General features: G+C 42.6%; 1 long non-coding RNA gene across 1 annotated transcript in view; it reads right to left on the bottom strand.

Annotated features, from left to right (window-relative positions):
* The window catches only part of LOC103279393 (uncharacterized), a 60,940-nt gene that overhangs the window by 15,785 nt on the left and 17,647 nt on the right, over positions 1-27,508 (bottom strand). The window contains exon 2 of the long non-coding RNA XR_010005153.1: positions 21,672-21,723. This is a non-coding gene — a long non-coding RNA (uncharacterized LOC103279393). The remainder of the gene's footprint in view (positions 1-21,671; positions 21,724-27,508) is intronic.

Genomic DNA, 27,508 nt, shown 5'->3' with positions numbered 1-27,508 from the left:
GGCCGGCATGACTGCATGGAGCGCCGTTACCTTCACACCAGAGCAGTACCTATTGATCTACTCACTTTTGCATGTTTTCAAACTACTAGGTTGGCAGAAGCTGGAACTAACAGTGAGTGCTCACTCCGCTGCCCAGATTCGAACCTGGGACCTTTCAGTCTGCAAGTTAAGCAGCTCAGCACTTTAACACACTATGCTACCAGGCGTTCCTCGGGTCGGCTAATCCTCAAGTATATATGGGTAAGTTTGAGGAGTTTGCAATCTTGTGTAGTCACAGAATATCCAAGGCTAGATCACTGTTGATCCTTCTATTGTCTAACTTCCCTGTGTGCTGTGATGATAGAGTCCACTTTATGATTAAGATCCTTAAGTTCCTTGTAGAAATGCTCTAATGTAGTAGCAATAAGTTGAAGTGTTTTTTGAAGTAGCTTAGCACATCTGCCTGTTTGGTAGCTTGCATGACTGGTTCAATGTTTCTACTAGAGGGGTTTTTTTTTTTTTGGCATATCAGTTATTTACAGCACTCTCTGGTCATGTAGCTCATTTGTCAAGCTCACATTCCATGTTATTGCTTTTGGCAAGAGCAGAAAAGTGGTTTGTATAGAAGTAAGCAATTCTCTTTTGATTGGCTATTGGAGGGGCTGTTGGGGGAGTGTTACCCTCCACATCTCTCAGACACTTCTTTTGCCCCATAGTCAACTACCAAAAGGAATTCTTATCAGCAGCTTGGTGTTTTCTTCATCCTGAATAACGGAGGTAAGACAGCTCAGAAAATACTTTCATGAGAAGAGGAAAGATTAAATTTCTGTTAAAGAGTCTGTTGGTGAATAGCAGATGGAATTCCTCCTACCTGTTCCTCTTGCTCCGGTGCCAGAAGTCCAAGTAGGTGTAGTTTGCTAAATTCTTCTTCTTCTTCTTCTTCTTCTTCTTCTTCTTTTTTCTCCTCCTCCTCCTCCTCTTCCTCTTCTTCATTTATATCTCACTTTCCCCAAACAATGGAACTCAAAGTAGAATTTAAACTTTATTAAACGATTTATATAAAAATATAAAATAAAAGTTATATAAGAAACAGTCATGAACTAAGTGTAAAGTTTCTTTTTCTTTATTATAATTTATTTTTCTTCTCTCCTATCTCTCACTTCCATTTTTCCCTCCTGAAATCATGAAGTCACAAATATTATCCTGTTAATCACAGTAAATAATATGAATTGTCATTTATGTATTAATCATAACCTTCTGTATTCATTCTTCCAAAATTATCTTTATCCAATGGAGGTTTAAATCCAGTATTGTCTTGAGTAATATAAGCAATAAAAGGTTTCCAAATACTTACAAGCATATCTTTTTTAATGTTCCCTCTTGATACTCCTACTTGTTAATTGTTTTGAAATAGCTATTTAACCACTTCTGTATCAAGAGATTTTCTAATATTTTCCATGCTTTAGTTATTTCTACCCTTGGAACACTTAACTGCTATGAGATCGCTATTTGCCAAGTTTTTTATTATTATTTTCATATATAGAAATAACTAATAGTGCACTTCTGATGTAGCCTTTTTGGTCCAACATTTCACCTACCCATCCTAAGCCATATATGATTCCAATCACCAAACTCACCACAATATGTTTCAAACAGAGAATATATTGTCACTTTGTCATGGGGAGTTGTGTGTTCCAATTAACCTTTGGGTGAAGCCATCAGAGTTATGTGGGCTGGGCTGTGGTGCAGGCTGGTTAGTAGCCAGCTGCAATAAATCACTATGACCAAGAGGTCATGAGTTCAAGGCCAGCCCATGGCGGAGTGAGCACCCAACCATTAAAATAAAAAATAACCATGCTCATTGTTGACCAAAGCAACCCGAAAGATAGTTGCATCTATCAAGTAGGAAATGTAGGTACCACTTATGTGTGGGGAGGCTAATTTAACTAATTTACGACACCATAGAAATCGTCCAGCTGCCGTTTGGAATGAGGAAGTTGGTGTCACAGTGGATGATGAAGCAGTTTCTCCCCCTGTGGCCGGAATCGAGCATACCCTCAGGAAGCTGGAAGCTGGAAGTTGAAGAAGGTTAAATTGCCTCTGTCTCTGTCTCTATGTTCATATGGCATTTAATGTTTACCTTGTATGTATACATTGTGATCCACCCTGAGTCCTCTTCGGGATGAGAAGGGCAGAATATAAATACTGTAAATAAATAAATAAATAAAGTGCTCCTAGGAAGTTTTCCCTGGGTGGCAGGGCCACAGGAGAGGAACCAAACCAGGCACAATCTGAAGTCCTCCATGGCGGATCAGACGGATGAGAAAATAGTCCATGTTATAATGGCTATGAAGGCAGAAGAAGGCTGCAATGGATGTGAAGCCGGTCTTTGGGTTAATTCATGCCACTGGATGGTAACTTCATTCTGTGAAGACTGTGTGTCGATCTGTTGTGCACTTACCTCCACACATAAACCAAATTCAGGCACAGGCATCCTCCAAAAAAAATAATAAAACAAAACCAAGAAAAGTTCCATGGCAATCAGCGAGTGGTGATGGGAGCATGACTGTGAAATCTAGAAGGACCAGAGAACTCAAAAACATCTGGTGGACAAAAAAGGCTCAAGAAATCCAACATTTTGTAATGTCCATGATGTATGGTGATTCTTTAAAGCCACAAAGTTCTTCAATGGCCCAACAAATCATGGCATACAACTTCTACATTCATCAGATGGAACCATGCTCCTGAAGGATAAAAAAATCAATTGTACTACATTGGAAAGAGCTCCTGAACTGCATCTCCAACATGGCCAAAGTGGTTCTCTTGCAAATCCCACAAACCAGGGATGAGCTTGCAGTACTGTCTAGTTTGGAGGAAGTCAGCAAAGCCATCGACCAATTAAAAAATAACAAAGACAGCAGGTCTCATGGGGTCCCTGCTGAAATCTTTAAAGAGGATCAACCTCTTTAAAGACAAATCCTGAAAATCTCTTTGGAAGACAGGTAGACAAATGTCAGCATTTTGGAAGTAGCAAAGACCACCAGCATTGAAGTGATGATCCTCCGCCATCAACTTTGTTGGTCTGGCCATGTTGCCCAAATGCCCAATCACTGTCTCCCAAAGCGGTTACTATATTCCCAACTCAAGAATGGAAAACAGAATGTTGGTGGACAGAAAAATAAATCTAAAGATTAAAGCCAGCTTTAAAAACTGTGTTGTAGACTCCGAGAACTGAGAATCCCTGCCCTTCGAGCGTTCAAATTGAAGGTCTCCTGTTACCAACAGTGCTGTGGAATTTGAAGAGGCACGAATGGAGGGTGAAAGGAAGAAACCTATCAAAAGGAAGTTGCATTAAGCCAACCCTTGTCAGGACCACCTTCCATCTGGAAATTGATGTCCTCACTGTGAAAGAACATACAGATCCAAAATAGGTCTCTACAATCTATGAACCCAGCACCAAGACCCTACACTTGGAAGGCAATTATACTCAGCCATGAGGAATAGCCTATGATGATAATGACAGCTAAATATCTTGGGATCAGTGGGGGAAGGAGGATGTCAGTACTGTTTATTTTTACATGAAAGGCATTTTTTCATTCTTTGCAACCATGATGGACCTATGTGTTTAACTCTATTTTTAAAGTTAATTGGTAAAGTTAAAACCATTGCAACGCATTAAAATACTTTATACAAGCCAACAAAACAGCACAGCACTCAGTAAAAGCACATCCCAATCAATTTCTAAATAATTGATGGAATAAAAATGTTTCTATTGCCAGCAAAAGAAAATCAAGGAGGGAGCCATTTTATTCTCCCTAAGCTGACAATTCTAAAATTTGGGAGTAGCCACTGAGATCTTTTTGCTTATTCCCACAAACAAGCTTGAAAAAAAACTCACTTTGTTCCTACCAAATGAGCATGACTGGTGCAATCAAATTATATTTACATGAACTAGCTGCATAAGTAGCACTTCTTTCTCAGTTGCCTTTGCCAATTTCTACTGCTGGGAATTCAATCTGTACATTGTGCCATTCTCAGGAAGATGAGGAAAAAAGAACATACAACTTTGTCATAGGAAGGATGACAATAGAGTTGACTTTCCACATTTTTAGGTTTAACTTTCTCAGATTTGATTATTCACAAATACAATGTATATGTTCTCCCTAGGAATCTCTGGGCTCACCATGCTGATGCTATTTAATTCTTACTGGAAGTTGAATACAGAGTTGCCCCAGAAGATTTGTAAAGATATGTTCTTTCATGTTGAAAAACAAGTGGGTTTTTAAAATGTTTTTTTTCTTCATTTTGATGAGGGTCCTATGTCTCTAACCCTCACAAAAGTTGAGGTCTTACTGTATGTGTCAACCTCAACTAGAAAGTTAAGAAGTGAAGGGATTGTGTTGGAGCTGCCTGATATTTAGGCTGCTAAATAAAAGAGGAGGAAATTGTCAAAATATAATGCCGTCCCACAAACATAGTTGAATGTACAAGGATTGAAATCCACATTTCATAAGGCCTAACTTTCTAAAACATTTACATCAAGGAATAAATTTACTACTGATTTATGCTTCATTTTTTTAAAAATGTTTTATGTTCTTTCTGTTGTTCTTGTAAATGTGTATGTGTTGTTACATGCTATGTTAGATAAATATGACCTGAAAGCTAATCTTTAGGCAGAAAAGTGCTGCCTGCCATATTCTGAACAAGAGGCCAGTAAGGAGAGATCTTTCATTGGATCCCTGGTCATCATGGAAGAAGACAAGGCTCATTTTTAAATTGCAAAATGGAATGTCCCCTCGGGTGAGAAGGGCGGGGTATAAATGTTGTAAATAAATGTTCCTACGAAATCCCCTCCCTCCTGATGACTTGAAAATTAATTATCTCATTGTTGCATTTAAGAGTGTAATCAGTGCATTAACACTTTGTTTATGTCATGATGCAGAGCCAGGGGTCAGGGTGTGTGTTGGTGGGTTTCTTCAAACACCATTGATCAACAACTTCGGACCAGCACCCTGATGAATTGGTGAACTTCTGCCCTCACCAATTCATCCAGTGTCAGACTCAAAGACATCTGCAGTCTGAAGTTCAAACATCTATTTAATATTTACAAAGATATTTACAAAGCAGCAAAATCCATTGCTCGAAGCCGGCATTCTCCGGCTCGGCTTGTCTCTCACTGTACAACAAGAGATAAGATACACATTCCTTAGTCCGAAGGAAATTCCAACCTCCAAGGCTGGAAATCATGTCTCATAGGTCACAGCACGCTGTCAATCAAACTGGTCTGCTGTTAACTGTTTCATTGCTGAAACACACACTTTCAAAACAGCAGAAACACTTGATTTACATTTCATATACACACAACCAAAATCCAACAGTTTACTCCTAATAAATAAGAGATCTATTTGGAATTTTTAGGGACTTAAACTGATATCCCCGTATCTGTCTATACTTGATTGGCTTTGTTCCATGTGGAAACTTCCTTAATTTCCATCAGAGAGCACTTAGGAGTAAAGGGGTGACATTATCGGATGGTGACAAACATAGGTTGCATTCATACCTGCCCTTAGCAGACAGATATTTCCCAAATCCCTGCACACATCACTTCAAGCAAATTGTGCCTTTTCTTTTGAACCCCCATGGGACAACATTAAGATCATGTTTCACCCCACCAAGAGGTGTTCCCTTTTTTCAAACTAGAAATGGGCAAAGTAAAGGTGAATATTTTGCAGATATTCAAGAAGTTCCCAAGGACCCAAGAGAAGAGATGAGGAGAGATTCAAGAAGGAGACTCCCACAGATTCAAGATGTGGGAAGAATGAAAGCTTGTGCATTCCAAAGAGATTCCAGAAGTCTTCAAAAGATTCCAGAAAGATTTTCTACAGAAGCAAGAGTAGCAGAAATCTCTGCAGTCCTCTTAATCCAGAATTTGGTTTTCCTGCTTTTATTGGCAGGAAATCTGTGTGCATGTTCTAATGCGCCTTTAATCAGAGTGACACCACTCATAATTTCCTTAAATTGGTCAGGAATTTTTTTTAAACAGCTTTTTGCAGGCCCGTAGCCAGAATTTTGATTGGGGGGGGGGGGGGCTGGGATTTTTTTTCGGGGCGGAGGCTGGGATTTTGATTCGGGGGGGGGGGGGGGGTGAGTCTGAGTGAGAGAGGATCTACCCTAGCAAACCTTTTGTATCGTTATCCCAATACCCCCATGCATACGGGATACAGGGTCCATTGCAAATCACTCATTTTAGAATTGTCAGAGTTCCAACTGGAATAAAGTATGTACTGTGTGTGTGTGTGTGTATGTGTGTGTGTGTGTGTGTGTGGTCACTCTGTGTGGTGAGCCACCAGACCATGGTCAGAACATTTTTAAATCATGCACACATGTTTATTGTTACTTCCTTACTCAACGCCCAAGCAGGGAGCTTTGAAATGGTTGAGCAGAAGCTCTCTGAAGCTTTAGGTGCTCTTACTGCCTATTACAGGGAAAACCAGCTGATCCCTAATCCATCTAAAACACAGATGTGTGCTTTCCAACTTAAGAACAGACAAGCATCTTGAGTTCTGAGGATTACCTGGGAAGGAATCTCACTGGAGCATTGGAGCACATCAAAATACTTGTGAGTTACCCTGGACCATGCTCTGACTTACAAGAAGCACTGCTTTACTATCAAGCAAAATGTGGGCTCTAGAAATAACATCGTACAAAAGCTGAGTGGCACAACCTGGGGATCACAACCTGACACAGTGAAGACATCTGCCCTTGCGCTTTGCTACTCTGCAGCTGAATACGCACGCCTAGTGTGGAATACATCTCACCACGTTAAAACAGTGGATGTGGCCCTTAATGAGACATGCCGCATTATCTCAGGATGTCTACGTCCTACACCACTGGAGAAATTATACTGCTTAGCCGGCATTGCACCACCTGACATCACCGGGAAGTAGCAGCCAACAATGAAAGGACCAAAGCATTGACATCTCTGGGCCATCCTCTGTTCAGATATCTACCAGCACGGCAACACCTTAAATCAAGAAATAGCTTTCTAAGATCTACAGAGATACTTGCAGGAACACCTCAGCAAGTGAGAGTCCAAAAGTGGCACTGGATGAGACGCTGGATGAGAGACTCCCCCCTGGGTATACAAAAGACTGGGCAACTTGGAAGGCGCTGAACAGACTGCGCTCTGGCACCACAGATGCAAAGCCAATCTTAAGAAATGGGGCTACAAAGTGGAGTCCGCAACATGTGACTGTGGAGAAGAGCAAACCACAGGCCACCTAACGCAATGCATTCTGAGCCCTGCTACATGCACAATGGAGGACCTTCTAATAGCAACAGCAGAGGCACTCCAAGTGGTCAGCTACTGGGCAAAAAACATTTAGTATTAATGCCAAGTTTTTTTCTTTCTTAAAAAATCTCTATGTTTGCAAATCCATTACAACTTGTACCCTCGGTTCACTTCTGATACAAGAAATAAATAAATAACTTCCTTACTTATTCTCCTTTTGATTAATAATACTACATTTAATGTTATGCTTTTACTGTTTTCCAATATTTTCCATATTGTTAAGTACTATTTTCCCCTTTATTTATTGCATTATAGCTCTCTATATTAATTCAATTACTTTTTATGAGTTTTAATTTTTTCTGGCTCGCTGTTTTGTTGAATCTTTCTAGATAGTAAGATGTGAATGTGGGATTCCTGTTTCATCTAGGTCCTCTTTGAGTAACAAAGTGTTCTGCTTTCCTGTATGTAGGTATATTTCCATTTAACCTTTGGAACTTTTGCTATCTGATTTGAGCTTGAATTGCTCCTATGTCCCAATTGCAAACACGACTTCTGGTTTACTCATTGGATTGGACTTACTCCTTGACCTAAGACTTCAGGACTGTCCTCTGCCTTACTCTAATGTCCTTATTTTCTTTCTTTCTCTAAGATCCTAGATATTCTCCTTACTTTTAATCTGCTTGCTCCTCTTTTGTTCTCAGTATTGATTTGCTCTTTGATCCTGACTATTGACTTTGTCACCATTACTCCTGATTTCTTGCTTACGTCAGATTTTAGTCCATGTCCTAGGGCTGATATCCATTTAGAAAACAATGCTATGACCCAGAGGGAGAAGCTACTAAAAATGAATGACTGATTGCTTGGCTACATATCATGAGCTCTACTCACACATTCATATTCTCCATTTTACATAATGTAAAAATGGAGTGTAACTGCTTTATTTTCCCCTTCTGTCAGCATTTCTGCAATTGTTCCAAGGTATGAGCAAGCTTAACTGTTTTATTTAAGGCATAAAACTATATGCCACAAAGCATTTATCTTGAATAGAAGTGGTGGTAAGATACAACTGTTTGAAGTGTTAAAGAATTCAGCTAAATGAGACACTCTGCACAGCACCTCCCCAAAACAGCAACAGAGATAAATAGATTTGTTTTCTCTTGTCATGTGGAATGGTGTTCTCCAGCTGGTACTTACCTTCATTATTGTTAGCTGATACTGAATTATTTTAACATGTTTCTGACATCTCTGAAATAAAAATGTAACACTATGCTTATTTCAGAATTTAACATTTACCCCCCCCCCGCCCCGGATCTTTCTCTGTTTCTAGGTTGGTAGTTTGTTGGCACTATATCTATACATAGGATGGTATGGATATTGGGGGGAAAATCCCTACTAATTCATCTAGGCTGCTCTTCCTCAACTTTGCAACTATTTCTCTTTTTTAAAATTCATTTTTATTTGGAACTAGCTTGGGGACCCAGCGGTGCCCAGGTTATTTGAAAAAGGCATTGTTTGTCTTTGAATGTTACGTATTCTGTTTGGAGTGAGTGAACTACAATTCCAAGAATCATAAGGCAATCCTTCCGAAACCCTGCCCATATTCAAAGTTGGTCATTTTGGGTCTGTGTACCAAGTGTGGTCCAGATCTGTCTTTGGCTGGTCATTGCCTGGCTGCAGTGTACTCTGGATGGGGGTGAACTACTACAACTCCCAGATTTCCAGGGCAATTGTCCTGAAAGATCTGTCAGTATCCACAGTAGGCTATGTTGAGACTGTGTGCCAAGTGTGGTCCAGATCCGCCATTGGCTGGGTTCAGTGGTCTTTGGATACAGGTGAACTACAACTCCCAAAATCAAGGCCCATTCCCACAAACCCCTGTAGTATGTTCAGTTGGTCATGAGGCTTCTCAGTGCAAAGTTTGATCCTGGTCCATTGTCGGTGGGGGTCACTGTTTCTCTGGATGTAGGTGAACTATAAGTCCCTTTTCCCCAAACTTGTCCAATATGTTCTATTGGTTATGGGGACTCTGTATGCCAAATTTGGTCCTGGTCCATCATCGGTGAGGTTCAATTGCAGGTGAACTATAAATCCCAGTACCTACTACTCCCAAATGTCCAGGCCAATTCCCCTCAAAACCCACCAGTATTCAAATCTGGGCATATCAGGTATGCATCACAAGTTTGGTCCAGACCCATCATTGCTTGGGTTCATAGAGTTCTGGGTGTAGGTGAATGACAACTCTTCTCAATTCCCCAGTAGGAGTCACAGTGCTCTGACTTGATGCAGGGTGAACTACAACTTCTACCATGTGGAGTCATTTCCCCAACCTCCTCCACTAGGTGTAGTTGCTGTTCAGTTCTGCTGTGTTTGTTATGCACACAGAATTGAAAGGGAAGGGCAGTAGGCAGGGTCATGCAAATTCCACACCAATAGAGAACCCTGGGATGCCTGCCTGTGGTGGAGGAAAATGCAAAATCTAGGATGAAATGGTCCCCAAATGAAAGCATTCCTTGGGTGATGGGCCGTAGCGTTTGAGGAGGGCATTGGAAGGGGTTGGGATACATGTTCATGGAGCTCACTGTAACCGCAATGTCAGTGGAAGGGAGTGACTTGCTGGCTCCTCACCACTGGGAAGTATAGCCTGTTTGTGGAGGCCAGAGGCTGTCTGTGTGAGCGGACACCCGTGCCACATACACACATATGGGTTTTCACTTTTCTTATGGATATAGATAAAAAGAGATAGAATAGGAAAGATATATATATATGTTTGTTTTCTCACATTTCCTTTACCCTGGTTTCTCTCTAATATTATAGGTCTTCCATTATTCTGAGATAAACTATGATTATTTTAGTTCTATAAATGTAAATAAAAAAGCATTATTCCCACTGGGAAAGATTATGAGAATTCTTACACATTTTTCAGAGTTTGGAATCATCTCCTCACAAAAATCTTAAAAATATTTTTGTTCAAACCTATGGGATTATGCCCCCCCCCCCCCGCCGACTGGAACCTCTTGTGATTATTTAAATTATTTTCATTTTCATTTGTGTTGTTGTTCGGTTCCTGATGTTATTGTACTTTAGTTCTACATTTGTAAGCCACCCCAAGTCCCCACGGGGAGATGGAGGCAGGATATAAAAATAAAATTATTATCATTATCATCATTATTATTATTATTACTATTATTGATTGCTATTTGTAGTGTAATATTTTATTTTGTGTAATAATCTGTTTTTATATTGTTATGTACTGTATGTATTATGTATTGTATGCTGTGTATTACTGTTGTAAACTGCCCTGAGTCCCTTCTTGGAGATAGGGTGGTATATAAACAAAGTTTTTATTATTATTTTTATTGTTATTATTAAATTATTATTTTTGTGCAAAGTACAGATTTTTTTTTTGAAAAAGCCTAGCATTTGCAGAAAAGCATTTTTGTTGACAAGAAAATGTATTTTATGGCTCTTCTCTAACCTTCCAAGAAATGCCACAGACAGCTCCCTTCCACACCCCTCCAAAAAAACCCCAAAAAACAAATAGAACAAGCACTGGTCCTTTCACTGTCAGGATGAAAAATCCTTCAGCAGTTGGCACTGAAAATAGTGTGATGTTCCACTGTGAGACATTTGAAACAACCACTTTTGTCAAGAATATATTATTTATATCATCACTCTGAGATGCAGAGTGCTCAAGTCTCTGCTCACCTGTAGAAATCTGACACCTTGGTGACTTCAGCATAAGGATTGTGTTAGAGAAGGCATCATAGGGAGTATCAGAAAAATGAAAACTACAACTCTTCACTCATGACATTTGTTTTTTAAAACCAAACGTGCAGTGTAATACTATGATAATATTGTGAGGAATCCTGATCCCATAATCCAAGAACATATTGAGAAATGTTGACACATAATGAAGCTATTGCATAACTGCCTATAAGATAAACATTAATAATCTGACCTTTATCATTAGTCCTAACCAGATAAACCTATCAAAAAAATGTAATGTTATAAATCTTGATTTGCCAGAATTTTTAGATTCAGTGGATCTACTGTATGTAAGAATAGCATTTAGATTAAGACCAAGAATCCCACAATTCTTGTGCTTCTTAAGGTAGTAACTAGGACTGAATTTGGAAGCTCTCCTCCCTACCAGCCCAAGCCTAGTGCATACATATGGGGAATCAATGTGGACATTCTAAAACACGGAGAAGAGTTGGGTAACTTTTCCGTCTCTATTTTCCAGGAGAAGATTAGCTTGTTCCCTCCAAAACATACACACTCGAAAAGGGGACCATGGCTCAGATCCAAAGGATTAGCCACTCATTTCCCAGTCATATAAATACAGGTGTACTTTGGCAGGGGATTATATGTTTTGCGATAACCACCAAAATGGAGATTATACATTGTTGAAAGTGGATGTACATCTGCAGAAATTAGAATCTGTATCTAGTAATGGATTGCTACTATGCACCACAGCTGGCAAAGTGTCGAATATGTAACAGGTCTTATAGCATTCTGGCAATCATGTAGCATCCCATTAGTGACTTTGTAGGTCTACATAAGTGATATTTTTGGTTATTGTATAGGTCAGAGTTTTCTACCAACTTGCATAATGTCCAAATCCTCTGTCTCTCAATCTTGCCTTCAGGCTTCTTAAGCCCATCTTAAGTCAGTTTATTGTTCATTAGAGAGAAGCCCCCCCCATGTTCCTATAGTGGGGCACACAACACTAATATCTTGCTCCAGAGCATCCTATAAAACTTATGGGGCTGACATTGTGAGAAAGGGTTTCATGTTGAACTTTACAATATGCCTTCAAATTCAGAATTTCTGCCTAGAAGTGAAACCTCTGGAGGATTGACTTGAACTCTCCTCGATGTTCTTCAGTTGCTATACTGTGACAGTTTTATTAGATTCATAAGAAGAAAATTCATATCCTCAGAAGCTTGTCATCCAAAAGTTGTAGGTTTTAAACCTGCTGTCCTTCAACCTAAGAATTTAGCAGATTTATATCAAAATGATTCTTTTTAATGTATATACTTTTGTACTAAAAGCAACTCCCCCCTTTTCACAGTAAACCATGAAAATATTGTGTGCTGCCACCACATCTGACTGTCCAACATCCCATTAGCAATTTTCAATTTCCCCTGCCAATCTCTTTCCCCTTCTATATGTGACTTTTCATAGACAAGGTTGGAAAAGCAGTCACCTCTGTTGCTTGGGTTTGTTTGACCTGTGGAAACTCAAGATTTGTGAGGAATAAGTTCAGCCATTGAAGATAGTTTATGGAAACTTCAGGGGGTTGTGACAGCTAAATTCATGTTTGAGCACAAAGGCCACAGAGAAGCGGAGGAAAAGAATTGCCATTTGTACTGATAAAGCAATGCCTATAAATGTGGAAAAAATAGCTAAATGTAGCAATACTGTTTAATGTCTCAAGTGAGATCCCAGTTGTATGGTTAGGTACTACATCTGGTTCTTTCCAATTAAGGATTGGCACACACATCAGACATATTGAAATGGTTGCTTAAGCAAATTGCTTCTGTGTATCACATTTTTAAAACAATTTTATTTATTTATTTATTACATGCATTTATACCCCGCCCTTCTCCCCGAGGGGACTCAGAGTGGCTTACATTCTGCCAAGTTAAACATACAGTTGCTAACAATAGTTCAGTTTTGCAAATTGTAGGGTCCTAGTTTCCAATTACAGCCCTTTTTGAAGCTCAATCTACACCGACCATTTAATGGAGCCTGAAGCTAGCTTTAAACTATGGCCATCAGACAACAAACAAACAGTAAAGGATATAAAAGAAAGCTCTTAGTGTGCATCAGTGATCTGTGGTTTGTGTAATCACCAATATCAAACCAGCCCCAGGATTTCTCATGCTATCATCTGCATGACAAAACCACTTTCTTCAATACTGGGGGTGCATTATCTGGAGGCGTTCAAACAACACTTCAAGGCAATATGGTCTAACCCAAAATAAACCTAGAAATCTAGATATATCCTGGGTAAAAGCGATACCTATAAGGATCCGTACCTTTCTGGAAGGTACACAACTTTTCAGGTACAGGATTTGTGGGCACTGCTTCTTGGGATCACACTGTATGATGCCAGGGGCAGTCCATACAGCCATCCCACCTCTATGGACTCCCTGCTTCCCTCTCCAAAGATCCATTGCATCAGCTGTGCCCTGAAGCAAACAGAAGCCTCCAGCCTCAGAAGGCTTTCCTTGATTTTTTTTTTAATGCTGAAACAGGGACCAGGGATGATAGGGAGCCAATAGCCATGTCCACTCAGGCTGACACCAGTTTGGCATGGGTGGGTGTCTGGCCACCCCCTTGATGAAAAGGTGTGGTTTTGACCCTCTGTGTGGGAAGGCAATGCACAGAGAACCAGAATTTTATATTCCAGTTTTCTGCACACTTTCTGTAGCATGGATGGGCCGTGGGGAAGCAGTTATATAGAGCCAGTAGATTCTAGCTTCACCCACAAGCAAGTCAGTGACTCGGGAATCACATTAGCAGAAGGAAATAGTTGTTTTCTAACAACCTGAACATAATGAGATGGGAAAGCATGGATGATTGTCCTTTATGCATAGAGAATCACCCCTCTTATATCATAAGCAGTCTCATTTTGAGTTCTTCCTCCCCATCACACTCACACATGGAAACCTAAGAGCTGGTAATATATTCATCTTACAGGCCCGGGCTGTGGCACAGGCTGGTGAGCAGCCAGCCAGCTGCAGCCAGCTGCAACAAATCACTCTGACCAAGAGGTCATGAGTTCGAGGCCAGCTCAGAGCCTATGTTTGTCTTGTCTTTGTTCTATGTTAAAGGCATTGAATGTTTGCCTTATATGTGTAATGTGATCCGCCCTGAGTTCCCTTTGGGGTGAGAAGGGTGGAATATAAATACTGCAAATAAATAAATAAATAAATAAATTCATCACACTGTCAGATTACTTTAAAAAAAAAAAACAGGAGAAACAACAATATCTGAAAGCCAAGAGATCAGTTGCCCTGCCCCAAATCCCTTACATTAAAGGAGACTGGTATCAGTTTAAAACCATTTCTTTCCATGGGATAAAATTGTTCTGCCCCAAACCCACAGTGCTCCAGGTTAAAACTGTTTTTTTTTCCATGGGATAATATTTTTTGCACCAAACTGTCAGGACCCTGCTACTAGAGCCTGGATGTGGCTCTGAGTTTCAGGGTCACTGACATTGATAAGACACCTGCGGCTCAGGACTCGGAGAAGAAACGGCTGCTGGACTTGGCGGGGAATTTGCGCGGGGTTTTGCTGAGCGGGAAGAGACTTTTCAAATGAGGGGGAGGGTATATAAAGGATGGTTGGCCGGAGCCTCCCATTCTTGGCTTTTTTGATGTTCATGTTTCCTACAGTAAAAGTTTCTGGTGATAACACAGAGAGTCTCGTGTGTTCATTCAGGAGCGGCTGTGGTGAGCTGACACTAAGCCAAGAATACGGACACCATCCCGCTGTAGCGGTGAGGTGTAACATGCAAGTGGAGGATGAAGAGCTCTTGGGCGCAGGAGGAGGAAGGTCGGAAAGGGCCACTCCCGAGCCGGACGCTGAGTTCCACCAGCTGGCGGCCCTGGCGTCATCCACCGCTTATGCCCAGCCAAATGGGGTAACCCAGAGGCGTGGAGTGGTGCGGGGAGACAGCACCGGAGGAGAGGAAGGTTCACCTTCCCCAGGCCCACAAAGGATGGTGTTTCTGGAGGAGAGAATGTCGGCGATGGAGACCACCCTGGCAGTGATGTCGAGGGCGATGGAGCGCCTGGCGTTTTTGGCGGAGCCAGAGAGAGGAAGGGAACTTCGGGCTGGCTCGATGTGGGACGTGAGCGTGGGAAGCAGCCAGGGCTTTGCAGACCTCCCAGCACCGAAGGGAAGGGATTTGCGAAAGGAGCCCGGCGCCCGGCCCAAGACCCAAATAAGCCTGACGCGGGTGGAGGAGAGTGACGACGAAGGGGAAAAACCTCCGAGAATCCCAGCTACGCTCCCAGCTGAGACCCTGGTGCCCCTGGCGAATGCCGGGCGTGGCACAGGGCCAAGAGAAGCAGCAGCGGGGCCCACTGGTCCGCAAGGGGGCTTGCGACGGGCGGAGAATTGGGGATTGCCACCACAGGGACCCCTACCGAGACGAGAGGAACTAAGGATCGAGTTTGGGGGAGAGTCCTCTGAACTGGATTTTTTCCTGACCACGGTGAGGGGCTATATGGAGGACAATGCTCACACTTTTAGAACGGAATCCAGCCGGATACGGGCCATTGGTGCAGTGTTGAAGAGGGGAGCGGCCAGCTGGTACGTTCAGCTGCACGCGCGGCGCGACTCATGTCTGGGGTCACTCCGACGCTTTATGGGGGCCCTGGAGACCCGTTTCCGAGATCCACTGGAGCAGATCCGGGCGAGGGAGAAGTTGAAGACCGTCTCCCAGGGGCAGAGGTCGGTATCTGAGTATGCGGAGGAGTTCCAATGCCTCGCCGAAAAGGTGCCGGAATGGTCTGCAGTAACAAAGATAGAACTCTTCAAAGAGGGTCTCAGGCGGGAGATCCTCTCCTGGGCGGTGCATCGTGATGAGCCTGACACACTGCGCGGATGGATTCAGCTGGCGGGGCGCGTCGAGACATCGCTGGCCCAGGCGAGGAGGCACCGAGGAGGGCTACAGCAGCGGCCGCAGATGAAAGAGGGGAGCCGGAAGGAGGGATCAACCCCAGCCGGGAGGAGAACGGAGCCGACAGGGAACGTGAGCGCCAGCAGGAGTGGCTGCTTCGTGTGCGGCCGGTTGGGCCACAGGGCTGCCGAGTGCTGGCAGAGAAAAGGGGAAGGCGGAGGCCAGCCCAAACCCAGAGCCGTGGCAGGAAAACGCGCCGAGGAAGAACCACCGATGAGGCACCACTCGGGGGGGTTGGTAAGTCAGGACAAAGCTATGATAGTGGTCCCCATTCAGCTTGAAAATGGCAGCAAACAAGCAACCTGCAAAGCATTTGTGGATTGTGGATGTTCCAGGAACATCATCTCCCCTGAATTAGCCGAGGGATTGGGATGCGAAAGAACGAACCTAGAATCCCCAATAGCTTTTTCGCAGTTGGACGGATCCACAGCATCGGGATCGTTAGCTAAGTACAGTGCCGAAGATGTAAAGTGTAAGATAGGGAGTTGGGAAGGAAAGGTGTCATTTGTGATATCACAAATAGCCAGCTATAATGTTATACTAGGCATGCCGTGGCTGGGGCAGGCCAACCCGCAAATCAACTGGGAGGATAAGAGCATGATCTTCAGGATGAATTTGGAAGAAGGGAGCCAGGAAGTTGAGAGGGAGCCAGGGAAAAGGGGGGAGGAAGACTCTGTCAGAATAGCAGAACTGGCAGATAAATTACCCCCAGAGTATCGGGATTTTGTGGACGTGTTTGATGAGAAGGAAGCAGACAATTTCCCACCGAAGCGGAGAGTTGAAGTGAAAATAGAGCTAGTCCCAGGAGCAGAGCTTCCCAAGGCAAAAATATACCCGATGTCAGCTAGGGAAAAGGAGGAACTGAGAAAATACATTGATAAAAACCTAGCGAGGGGTTTCATAGAGCCTTCAAATTCCCCTCTAGGGGCGCCTGTGTTGTTCAGGCGGAAAAAGGACCAAACGCTGAGGCTCTGCATTGACTACAGGGGCCTAAATGCAATCAGTACTGTAAATAAATACCCCCTACCCTTAGTGAAGGACTTGATCGCCCAGTTATCGGAAGGACAGATATTCACTAAATTGGACTTAATTGAGGCCTACCATAAATTGCAGATCAAACCAGAGGACAGGTGGAAGACGGCCTTCTCCTGCGCATTCGGATTATTCAATTATCGTGTGCTCCCCTTCGGTTTGTGCGGGGGAGGGGCCGCGTTCATGCAATTAATCAACGAAGTATTGCATCCATTGTTGTACAAGGGAGTCTTTATTTTTTTAGATGACATATTGATAATGTCTCGAACTAAGGAACAACACGTAGAACTAGTCAGGGAAGTCCTACAAAAGTTGAGGGAAGCGAAACTGTATGCGAAGCTTGCCAAGTGCGAGTTCAATAAAGACCAGATAGACTTTCTGGGGTATAGGATTTCCTCCCAGGGAGTGGCGATGGACCCTGCGAAGGTGGAAGACGTGAGGGGGTGGGAAGCCCCCAAAACACGGAAGCAGCTGCAATCCTTCCTAGGGTTCGCAAACTTCTATAGAACATTTATCAAGGACTTTGCGCGCCTCACTTTGCCATTAACGGATTTGTTAAAAACTAAAGGCAGGGGAGAAACAGCCAAAGTGAAGGCCCCAGGGGCCAAACTGACATGGACAATAGAATGCCAGGAAGCTTTCGAAGCCCTAAAAAAGCGTTTTACTGAGGAACCTGTCCTACAGCACCCTGATATGTCTAAGGCCTTTGTACTACATTGCGATGCGTCAGACCGGGCATATGGGGCAGTTCTGCTGCAGAAAGACGAGGGGGGGAACCTGAAGCCATGTGGCTATCTGTCAAAAAAGTTTAGCGATACAGAAAAAAACTGGCCGATTTGGGAGAGAGAAGCCTTAGCGATTCTAAAAGCACTAGAGTGCTGGAGACACTTTCTGGAAGGAAGTGGAACACCGTTTGAGGTGTGGACTGATCATAGAAATTTACAGTATCTAAGATCCCCTCGTAAACTATCAGCGAAGCAAATTAGATGGGCCCAATATTTCAGCCGTTTTGATTTCAGACTCAGATTCTTCCAGGGGAAACATAACATACTCGCTGACGCTCTCTCTCGGATGCCTCAGCACGGGGGAGGAATTCAGGAATCTGAAGGGAGCCTGTTCCTAGATAAGCAGTGGGGCCTGGCAGTACTAACTCGAGCACAAGCGGCCAAAGAAAACAAACGTACTGCCATTTCCACGGGGGGAGGAGAAATATGGGAGGAAGAGTTGAAGCGAGCGTATGGAATGGACAAATGGTTACAAACTAACAAGGAAAAGGGAGAATTGTGTGGGGATTTGGTGTTTGTAAATAAGAAATTGTATATTCCTGAATGTTTAAGACGAGAAATGTTAAGGAAGTGCCACGATAACAAGGGTGCGGGTCATCTAGGCCCCACCAGGACTATTAAACTGTTGGCAAAACAATGCTGGTGGCCCGGAATGAGGAAAGACGCCAGGGGGTACGTCACGCAGTGTGAATTATGTGCAGAGGGAAAAACACCACCGGGGAAGCCCCAGGGGCTATTGCAGAAGGTGGTGGAGCCCATGAGGCCATGGGAATGCGTGGCCATGGATTTTGTAGGCGAACTACCCCCCAGCAGAGGCCACAGATACATTTGGACAATATTGGACCTATTCTCAAAACAGGCACACTTTGTGGCCCTGCCGAAACTCCCCTCAGCTGAAAAACTTGCTGATTTGTATGTGAAGCATGTATATCGCCTACATGGGTGTCCCGACAAAATAATTAGCGACCGGGGAGTCCAATTTACTGCAAAATTTTGGGGAAAATTCTTACAGCTGTTAGGAGCAGAAAGGAACCTGAGCTCGGCTTTTCATCCCGCAACCAACGGGGGAGTCGAACGCACCCAACAAACACTGTGCCAATTCTTGAGGATGTACACCAATTATAGACAGGATGATTGGGCGGACCTTCTACCGTTTGCTGAGATGGCTTTTAACGGGGCCGTACCTTCGGCCACAGGTCGTGCCCCATTCGAAATAGTATACGGACAGGAGGTGGCACCTTTCCCCAGGCTACCCGAGTGGAAGGAAGGAGAGGGCCAGACCGACAAGGAATGGCCGGCCAAAATTAAGCAAGGGTGGCAGACCGTGGTGGAGGCATTGCGGGAAACACAAAAGAAGTACAAGCTCTTTGCCGATCGTAGGCGCCGAGAGGGGGACAAATTGGGCGAAGGGGATCTGGTTTGGCTGAGCACAAAAAACCTGAAATTGGGGTTCCCATCTAAAAAATTGGCTCCACGCTATATAGGGCCGTTCAGGGTAGCAAAAAGAATAAACGAAGTGACCTATGAGCTGAGGCTACCCAAGGACCTAGGAAAGGTACACCCGGTATTCCATTGCAGCCTGTTAAAAAAGTATAAAGGAACTCTGGACAGCGGAGAACAATAGTTGTGTTTAATCTTTTCCTTCCAGGACGAAGGGGAGGAGGACGCCATGTCAGGACCCTGCTACTAGAGCCTGGATGTGGCTCTGAGTTTCAGGGTCACTGACATTGATAAGACACCTGCGGCTCAGGACTCGGAGAAGAAACGGCTGCTGGACTTGGCGGGGAATTTGCGCGGGGTTTTGCTGAGCGGGAAGAGACTTTTCAAATGAGGGGGAGGGTATATAAAGGATGGTTGGCCGGAGCCTCCCATTCTTGGCTTTTTTGATGTTCATGTTTCCTACAGTAAAAGTTTCTGGTGATAACACAGAGAGTCTCATGTGTTCATTCAGGAGCGGCTGTGGTGAGCTGACACACATATTATACAAGAGACAGTGTTCCAGGTTAAAATCATTTGTTTCCATGGGATAATATTGTTCTGCACCAAACCCCATAGGATACAAATGACTGCTGACATTTGGGCAATGAAACAGGATGAGAAACTTCGATGGTTCCAACCCCACCTGTTTTTCAGTTAGAACCATGAGAGTAAAGCGTAATAAGAGGTAAAAGCTTTGAACACGATTGCTGGCCCATGTTCAGAGTTCCCTCCTCTCAGGACATTTCCACCTCTTTTCAAACTTGGAACATGTGATGGGCTCCTTGCCTCTCCATGCTTGAAAGGAAGCTGAAGTGTCTTATCAGGGGGAAATTTCTCAATGTGATGAGGTCAGTTGCCAGAGTTTCCTCTGTGTGTGTGTGTGTGTGTGTGTGTGTATCTATCTATAATCTATCTACCTATCTACCTATCTACCTATCTACCTATCTATCTCAGGCATGGGCAAACCTTTTGACACGTATTTTAAAATTTGACAGACAGGCCAGGCTAGTGGAGCCTCCGATGGCCTAGGGGATAAAAGCCTCATGACTTGAAGGTTGGGTTGCTGACCTGAAAGCTGCCAGGTTCGAATCCCACCCGGGGAGAGCGTGGGTGAGCTCCCTCTATCAGCTCCAGCTCCATGCGGGGACATGAGAGAAGCCTCCCACAAGGATGGTAAAACATCAAAACATCCAGGTGTCTCCTGGGCAACGTCCTTGCAGATGGCCAATTCTCTCACTCCAGAAGCAACTCCAGTTGCTCCTGACACGAAAAAAAGTGGCAGATGAATTGAGAGTGTTTCTGTGAACTAACTGAAAAAAAGAACAAATTCCTATGCACATTATGCATATCTCATTTATAGTGCAGAAGAGAAAGAAAGAAAGAAAGAAAGAAAGAAAGACAATACAATATTTAAAAGGAAGAACAATTTTAACCAAAATAAATATAATAGTATTTCAGTGGAAGATCCCAGGGATCATTCAGTCCAACCTTTTTGTCATGCAGTAAAAACACAATCAAAGCAACTCCAATAAATGGCCACCCAGCCTTTGTTGTTGTTATTGTATTATTATTATTATTATTATTATTATTATTATTATTATTATTATTATTATTATTATTATTCAGCAGTAGCAACCAGCTGACTTGTGCCTCCTCCTTTGCTGTGTGCTTGGGAGGGAGGAGGAGGGAAGCGTGGAGCCTCGGACTGTGCTTCATGGAGTCCTAAGTGCTCCGCTGAGCACAGTTTGAGAACAACTAGTGTAGTGTCATTGCTAGAGATTTTCTAGAGATTTTCTAGCCTGCATTTGCAAAGCCACTGGCAGCCAGGCAGATGGGAAATCACGACAATATTGAAAATAACCCCCAAACATTCTCCCCCAAACATTAGCAACAGTAAAATGTATGGGGGGAGAAATGTATGTTCTCATAATAGAACAATAACAAAACAAAAAGCTGAGTCAAATGATTTCATCCAGTAATACTTATGAGGCTTTCCATGGTGCTACAACTACCACGTTGCAGAATAATATCTTTAGGAAATAATAGAATTAATGATGAGGAAAATCCATAGGCATTGTTGAGTTTAATGACACATTGCACTTAAGCAAAAGATAATTGCACCATTGCCAGGAAATCTAGAGAAGAACTTCTTTATCACATGACTAACAGATATCTCAATTTCCTTTGCAATTTAATTATATCTTTTGCTGATTTTGCTTCCCCAGCAGGTTGTCAAACAAAAATGTTTGCTTCCATTGGAGTTTGGTGTTATTCTCATAAAGCCAAGTGCACTTTGTGTTTGTGTTCTATCACTTTTCGCTTTAAAAGAAATCAAGTTACACAGCCAAACTGGCATGTTAATTACAACAACTGTTAATAATGACAGTAAACAAACCTTTAAACTTACATTGACAAGTCTTTGAACTGGAGTTCTGGGTTTTTTTGTGTGAAATGGGAATCTGAAAAGAATGATAATAGATAGTTATCTTGTTAAGCATGTGTTTACAGTCCTTTTATACTGCAAAGCAATTTATAAGATTTTTTGTCAACTTGAATTTTTCTTTTATTCTTTTCTCTTCCTCTGTGGTAACTTTTAGACATCATGACCTACTTAACTGTAGACTTTTAAGGAATATAAAGGTTGTCCATACTCACAGTAGGCCTCCATCTAGCAAAGTAGTTTCCTTTTGGCCTTATTTCTAAAATAATGCATACACCCAGCTCTGCCTGGTATCATTTCACTTCTGTAAGCCACTGAGCACATCTCATTTTCTTCCCAGTTCCCTTGTCTGAGCAGCTGTCTGTGGGATCTGACCTGACATGACAGAAACTCTTTTTCAGGAGTCCACCATTCTTTGACTTGATCAACAGTGCAAAGCCTCCCCTCCCCTTAGTTTATCTAGGTTATTCCATTCTCCCTTCCTGTCTTACTGCCAATTACCAATGTTGACCTCTGACATTCTGTTCTTCATACTGTTATAATGTGCTCCTAGGGATGCTCTCCAGCTGTCCAGGAAGGACATAAGTCATATTTGGAGCACTGACTCTTTTTTGTATTAGTTACTCTTCTAGACAAGAGGGCTCTGACCACTCCATCACTAACAACCATATTAGAAAACCTTCAGCCAATTCCACTTCCCAGATACCATTAGGCCATAGATGACTCACCTAGAATATATAGTCACCAAGAGCCAGACAATTTTGTATGCACTTCACCACATATATCAGGTTTACTAACTTCCATTTATGAACAGGAATTCATGAAATAAGGGAACACATATAAGATATATCAACTTAAGCGCATACAAGTGCCTTGATGTAATCTTTCTTTTCCAAAGAAAAAAGCTAATTGAGGCAGGCAGGCTATCATGTATATTCACCATGAGAGACTTCTGAAGACTGAATTAGTGTGTGTGTTCTTCTTCTATGTGGAATGGCACAAATATTGTATATCAGAAATTAACAAATCATCAACATTTGGCACAATGTGCCTCTGAGTTATAGCTACTCATTCCTGCCAGGTATTCATGGATGTCTTTTGTCTAAACAAAGAGTATTCTGTCATGGAACCAAGTCCCAGGGCTGAATTTCCAAGCCCTGGACTTGGAGTCATAACATAAATAATCCTGAATGTCTCATGAAAGCACCTGGCAGAAGAAGATAGAAGAGCATGGGAACTCGGGGTTGAAAGTATAAACAATTATAATTGGTAGACTGTGTGGGAATAGTAGTAATGTGATACAGGGGGTGGGGTTTTGATGATGACATTTACGTGTGGTGTGACGTTGCAACAAAGGTGATAAAAATGATTGTATGTAAACATTAGGTCATTCTCGACTTTTTCCAAGTCATGTATTCTTCAATAAAAATTGGTTTTGAGAGCAGCTATCTTTGATCTGCGTTCATGCTGGTTCTTTGAAGTAAGCAGGACAGTATTCCATGTGTTGTCGAAGGCTTTCATGGCTGGAATCACTGGGTTGCTGTGAGTTTTCCGGGCTGTATGGCCATGTTCCAGAAGCATTCGCTCCTCTATGGCAGTTGTCCTCAGAGATTGTGATTTATATAAACCTCCCTTGCCTAGTTTCCAATATATCTGTGGAAGGTCCAGGGTGGGAGAAAGAACTCTTGTCTGTTGGAGGCAAGTGTGAATGTTGTTATTAATCACCTTGATTAGTATTTGATGGCCTTGCAGCTTCAAGGCCTAGCTGATTCCTGCCTGGGAGGTGTTAGCTGGCCCTGATTGTTTCATCCCTGGAATTCTTCTGTTTTCAGAGTGTTGTTCTTTATTTACTGTCCTGATTTTAGAGGGTTTTTTTAATATTGTTAGCCACATTTTGTTCATTTTCATGGTTTCCTCCTTTCTGTTGAAATTGTCCACATACTTGTGGATTTCAATGGCTTCTCTGTGTAGTCTGACATGGTGGTTGTTAGAGTGGTCCAGCATTTCTGTGTTCTCAGATAATATGCTGTGTCCAGACTGGTTCATCAAGTGCTCTGCTATGGCTGACTTCTCTGGATGAGTTAGTCTACAATGCCTTTCATGTTCCTTGATTCATATTTGGGCAAGACTGTGTTTGGTGGTCCCTATGTAGACTTGTCCACAGCACCATGGTATACGGTACACTCCTGCAGGGGTGATAAGATTCCTCTTGTCTTTCGCTGAATGTAGCATTTTCTTAGTGGGTCTGTAGGTAGTTTGTAGGTTGTGTTTCTTTATCAGCTTCCCTATGCGGTCAGTGGTTCCCTTGATGTATGGTAACAAACCTTTTCCTCTGGGTGGATCTTTGTCTTTACTCTCATTATTTGTTTTGGCCTTGCAGCTCTTCTGATGTCTGTGGTGGAGTATCCTTACATCCATACATCTCTATAGATGTGGGCGAAACATCAGGAGAGAATGGTTCTGGAACATGGCCATAACGCCCAGAAAACTCACAGCAACCCAAAGAGTATTTCCATCACTGCCAGAAATTGATGACTATAAATAGTGATTGATCTGGTCAAATGTGGATTCCTTCATTTGGCTGTGACTGTATTCTCAGGGAATATTCAAGTTATTGGAGGTCAATGTCTAATATTATATATATATATATATATATATATATATATATATATATATATAAATGTAATGTGCATAATTAGGACTGAGTTAACACCAAAACCACTGGGCCAAATCACACCAAATTTGGCCACCAAACTAATCACTTTCCAAGAAGTGACAATCAAAAAGAAAAAGAAAGAAAGGAAACAGACAAGGCCAGAAAATTCCAAAAATAAGAAAACTGCTTTGCATGTATGCAAGGTTATGTCGGCAACCCCACCCGCCATCTTGAAAGCAGCCATTATAGGCCAAGTTCCCAGGCTAGCCAAGGCAAAGAGACAATGGGGACAATGTGGAGGAAAGCGTGTTCCCTTTGCTATGGGGTAGGCAAGGGTGGAAGATCTGTTCCAGCAAGAGGAAAACTTTGGGTCCTCACCAGAATCCCCTAGGTAGAAAGCGGTCAGGCTTTGAAGCAGTGAAGCTATTCATTTTGATTCTAGCAGCCCAAAAATAATTCCCCTAGAACGCAAGTATACAGGCTTCCAGGCAGCAAGCCTATTCCGTTGCACTCCAGCTCACCAAGCAAGGATTCCCATAAGATGAAAACAGCCAGGCTTTGAGGCTGCAAGGCCATTCACTGCTATTCCACCTGGCCAACAAAGGATTTCCATAACCATAGCAATGAGTGGCCGGGCACAGCTAGTCTATATATATACTGTATATAAAAATGTAATGTCCATAATTAGGACAGAAGGAACAACAAAACCACTGGGCCATATCACACCAAATTTGGCCACAAGACTAATCATTTTTCAAGGAGTGACCATCAACCCCCCCCCCCCCCCAAATAAACAGATTGGCCTATTTCTATTTTTCATGCTCCCCCCTCCCTCTTCCGTCCGAATGGTACACTCCCCTCTTCTCCCTTTATTCTCCATACTTGCCCTGAGGGGGGAGACTGTGTTTACAGCTGATTGGGGGGGAGCCCTGCATGTGGAGAAGTGCAGGTAGAGAGAGAGCCAGCTGCCAGGGCTGTTCTTCTTGGAGGGGCTTCCCTCCCTCCTCCCACACACAGGAAAACATAGACCTTCAATTAGAAATGGGGGGAGGGAGGATGAGGAAGAGCCATTCTCCCCCTGGCTGCCAGTCAGAAGAATAGGCCCCGCCCCCTTCATGTCATAGCAACCCCCTCAGCCACAATGGTGCCCCAAGGACAGGCAGGGGTCACTTAGGCCTCTTCCGCACTGCCTATAAAATACAGATTAGTCGATTTGAACTGGATTATGTGGTAGTGTAGACTCAAAGCCTTTCCACACAGCTATATAACTCAGAATGCCAAGGCAGATAATCCACAGTATTTGCTTTGAACTGGATTATCTTGAGTCCACACTGCCATATAACCCAGTTCAGTGTAGATTTTATACAGTTGTGTAGAAGTTGTGTAAAAATTACTGTGGTATAATAATACAGAACAATATAACCTCTAAAATCAGGACAGTAAATAAGGAACAACACTCTGAAAACAGGAGAATTCCAGAAAGGAAACAATCAGGGCCAGCTAACACCTCCCAACAAAGGATTCCCCCAGGGAGGAATCAGCCAGGTTTTGAAGCTACAAAGCCATTAAATGCTAATCAAGGTGACTAATTGCAGCATTCAGTCACCTCCAACAGACAAGAGTTCTTTCTCCCATGCTAGACATTATTCCACAGGTATATAAACCACACTTGCCTGACTGTTTCCTACCTAGGGAAATCCATTGAAAATAAACAAAACCAGGCTCCTAGCATTAAAAAAAAACCCTAAAACCAAGATAGTAAATAAAGAACACTCTGAAAACAGGGGAATATGTTACTGGAGGGGTTTGAGACGACTGACTCACCATAGTGGGAGTTCAAGTTTACCCTACAGAAAGAGACCACACTGAACCCCAGCTGTACTACATCTATACCAAACTTACCCAATATAACAAACTTTAATTACTGATGGAGTTTGTGGGCATTAACCAGGCATGATGTAAGCTGCAGTTCACACACAACCTTATGCATACTGTACATATAGACAAGCATATAACATATACGAGGGTTATCCAGAAAATAGATTACGTTAAAAATGAACCAAGGAGAAAACATTTACCATACGCAGTTGAAATTCCTCAGCGCAGTGTTTTGGTGACGATGCACAGCTGCGGCAAGGGGTGACCGGCTGGTTGAGGACGTAAGTGGCAGAGTTTTGTGAGAAAGGAGTTGCCAAGCTCATTCATCGCTATGATAAGTGCCTAGATTTGAATGACGACTATGTTGAGAAGTGGTATTTGGGTGTGGCTTTCAACTGCATATGGTAAATGTTTTCTCCTATACTTTGTTCATTTTTTAAAAAATGGAAGGAAGTTCTACCTTCTGGTAGCAGCCACAGAAAAGGCTCTCTCTCTCAAGTCCTCACCAACCATGTCTATGAAGGTAAAGGGACTGAGAAAAGCCCTTCCTTGAAGATCTACAGTATTGCACTGGCTTATATAAGGCAATACTATAGTCAGATATGGGAGTCAGAAAAGGTAGAACCACCTCTTCCTCACTGGAATAATGAAGAAAAAATCACTCAGGATCGGTTTTCCTTCTCATTCTCTTTGTTTGTGTATGCCCAGATTCATGTGAGTGATCTCTAAAAGTTTCATGTTTAATCACCTAGAAAAGTGTGTTGCCTTCTCTTCTTATAAAACATTGCTCTGGCCTCACTAGCTGATCAAGGACTAAAGATGTATAGCGGATGTCACATTTTTAAAAGTTTAAAAAACATCACAACTTTCAGATGCCTCTGTCCTGAAAATTGCATTGCTTCAGAACTCAATATTTATCTTCCAAGGTTTGCATATTATAATACCTTATTATTATTATAATCACCAGAGCTTGGAAAAGGTGGCTTTCTGTCTGTGCTGCCTATGGAGTTCTGGAAATTCTCATTTTGTACTGTTTCTCGGGGAAATTCTTGTGTTTGTCACCTCTTCAGTGTGTCTGTGGTTTTTGGGGGAGAAGGGGAGGGAGGGTGTTTTTGAGGAGCAGTTTTACAGTTTGAGTATCTTTAATCCAAAATTATTGAAATCAGAAATGTTTTGGATTACAGATTTTTTTTTCGAGATTTTTAATATCTGTGTTTGTAGAAATGAAAATAATAAGATGTCTCTGAGACAGGGCCCAAATCTAAACACA

This window comes from Anolis carolinensis, chromosome 4 (assembly GCF_035594765.1).
Source record: "Anolis carolinensis isolate JA03-04 chromosome 4, rAnoCar3.1.pri, whole genome shotgun sequence".
NCBI classification, from domain to species: Eukaryota; Metazoa; Chordata; class Lepidosauria; order Squamata; family Dactyloidae; genus Anolis; species Anolis carolinensis.
The sequence above is the reverse complement of the archived record's forward strand: the minus strand, read 5'-3'. Positions and strand labels throughout refer to the sequence as shown.